Below are 3,166 nucleotides of genomic sequence, written 5' to 3'. Positions count from 1 at the left end.
TTTGTGTGGTAGCAACGGAGCAACGATCATCTTTGAATGAATGTATCAATAGAATTATAGATATAAATCTACACACACACACACACACACACACACACACACACACACCACACGGACACACACACACACACACAGACACACACACACACACACAGACACACACACACACACACAGACACACACACACACACACAGACACACACACACACACACAGACACACACACACACACACAGACACACACACACACACACAGACACACACACACACACACAGACACACACACACACACACAGACACACACACACACACACATTGTATTAATTTGGCATATCGAATATTTAAATACTGAATACATTTTTCAACACATTTTGTGATAAACTCAATATCAATGTTATCAGTATTTTTATATTCTCAAAGTTTTCATATATTTAAAGCACGCGATAATACTTATAACAAAATTTATAATATTATAAAAATTCCATTAATATTATAACGCTATAACTTTTAATATTATATAAGCCAAAACGAGAATTGTAAAAAACATTTTTATAGATATAATATGTGTATCACATGGAGATATGACATACATGACTGTATAATTAGATGAATATAATTAGGTCGCTAGGGATATCTGGTTTTGAATTCACTCGTGCGTATTATGGACGAGTGTATTAATAGCGACAGAAAAATAACAAATGCGAAAAAGAATTAATGAACGTTATTACGCCCATGGACTTGATTGCATGTATGTTGGTACACTGTCGATGATGAACTGCTACATCTAGCGTGACCTGTTGCATATAAGTTCACCAACACATTGCATTAAGCTGCACATTCTCCTCGTACTTTATACAGGTAGATTCAAATTCTATTTACGCAATCAACATGAGAATGGAGCGAAATATTTGTATAAAATGTAAAGTTTAATGCCGCTGAATTAAATGGGTAAATTATTTCACAGCGTGCGAGTGCATTGAAAACATATTGTTCGGCAAAATTTAATTAATAATATTTCGATACACGAGAGATTCATCAAACTAATTTCAAATATCTTTTCTTTTTCATTGCATAAACATTTTCTTTTTAATTTATTGTTTTTATATTTTTTAAAATAAAATCTAATATTGTCTCTATATGTTTTTATACTTTTGCAGCTTGATGAAACAATTATTAGCTTTGAATTTTACTGAGACATATGTAAAAATGTGTGTATTTGAAGTTTAATATTTAATATACTCTCCATATCTTGAAAAAGCGATTTAAATACAATTAATAATGTGCGGTAAATTGGAATTAACAATATCAAAATACTTTATCAGAAAATTTTATTTGTTTAACAAGAATGTGTTTAAATAGTTACATCACATACTTTGTTTATGCGATTTTCTAATGAAAATGCTACATGTATGAATATCGTTTCCAATCTAAAGAGAATATCTCGTTTTCTTCATATCGTGTGTGTATCTACATATGCAGCACATATTTTTAATGTCTTATTTCTTTACAATGTAACCGTTCATTGAATGGACATCTATCAGATGCGGATGCACGATTTCTTGAATCTTTCTGTAAAGGCTGTGGCAAATCCATTAATCTCTGATCGTGTTCATATTAAAATGACATGCCAGTCGTCGTTACGCAACTACTCATAAGTGCTAATGAAGTGCACACACAGGTGTAATTACCAATCGAGTGGACTGTCCACTTTTCACTCGTAGCATAATCTAGTGGATAAAAAAAAAAGAGTAGTTTCATAATGACACGACGGGGAAAAACGCTACCGCCTCGCATAAATCAGCCATTCCTAACTGGTGCTTCGTTATAGAAGTTTCCATTAAAGATTTCCTACGCGTCATAGCCTATACTTTTAAATATGTTTATATATTTTTATATAAAAGCGACAAACTATACATATACACTATTTTCTTTGAAAAAAAGATAAATTTATCAGTCTCCAATGGTTTGCTATAAAAATAATGTTGAAAGAATTTTTCAAACAATATTAAAAACTGCTTACGTAACTATTAATCAAATAAAATTTTGCGCGTGAAAATATGCACAAAGATATAAATAATATTATGCAAAATGTGATCAAATGTGATAATATTACAAAGATCTACTATCATTCTGGAATATATGTTATGTTGCATTTAATTTTTTATCTTATTGATATCTCTATTTCTAGATAGATAAATCGCATACATACAAAATGGTATGTAAAAATATGTAAAACAAATAGAGGATATGTACGTAAGGAATCTATATTGATTAATTGTGCAATCATATTTAGCTTTCCCCGCGAAACAATTTTACTATCCGTTTAAATGTTAGATTAGTACGAAAAACTTATAATACATTTAATTCAGAATATATCTTAATTCTTACTTTAAATGTCTATTATGGTAAAGCAACTTCAATTACGCTAATAACATACCCTGATTAATTTAATCGCATGTTTTCGCATCTCAATCAATCATTTTATTAATAGCTTAATGCAGGTGGCTTGATCGTGATTAACATATATTTGAAAAGGCATAAGAAGCTTGTCGGTATAAATATTTTCATAGATAATAATTCAGAATTATTTCAAAAGAACGAGTTGTGAGAACAAGAAATTTAATCAAAACTTGTTGTTGTGTATAAATAAAATATTATTTTTTTAATACAGATACTGATTTTTCTTTAAAAGATTGATAATTTTGTAAACATGGAATACTAATTTTATTACAATAATCGATAGATATTAAAATTATTCTTGTATACAACAAATTCAATTTTACACAGCAAATCGTTCCTTTAATTGACGTCTGTTATTTGAATAACTTTTGATTTACTAATAACGTGACGTATACATGGAAGCGATCCAATGCAAGATCCAATCACGCTTACATGCATGCTCCGCAGGAAGCATCGCCGTCAGGGTATCGGGATATCGGTATACCTTACGTACACGCAAAGAGACGTACTTGACGCACACGGGAGAATTATCGTTCGGATCGCAATGTTCGTCGGACGTTCACGTCGTCAGGTTCTGGTCTCGCCATTCTGATTCGAGCCTTGGCGAGCTTGGACGGAGACAAACGGCCCCGCGCGATAGATACGGTTGGACGCGCGTTTACGTACGTTTCCAGAGAGATCCTCGCGCGCGGAGTCTCGTCTCGGAG

This window comes from Formica exsecta, unplaced genomic scaffold (genome assembly GCF_003651465.1).
Source record: "Formica exsecta isolate Colony F162 unplaced genomic scaffold, ASM365146v1 scaffold228, whole genome shotgun sequence".
Lineage (NCBI taxonomy): Eukaryota > Metazoa > Arthropoda > Insecta > Hymenoptera > Formicidae > Formica > Formica exsecta.
The sequence above is the reverse complement of the archived record's forward strand: the minus strand, read 5'-3'. Positions refer to the sequence as shown.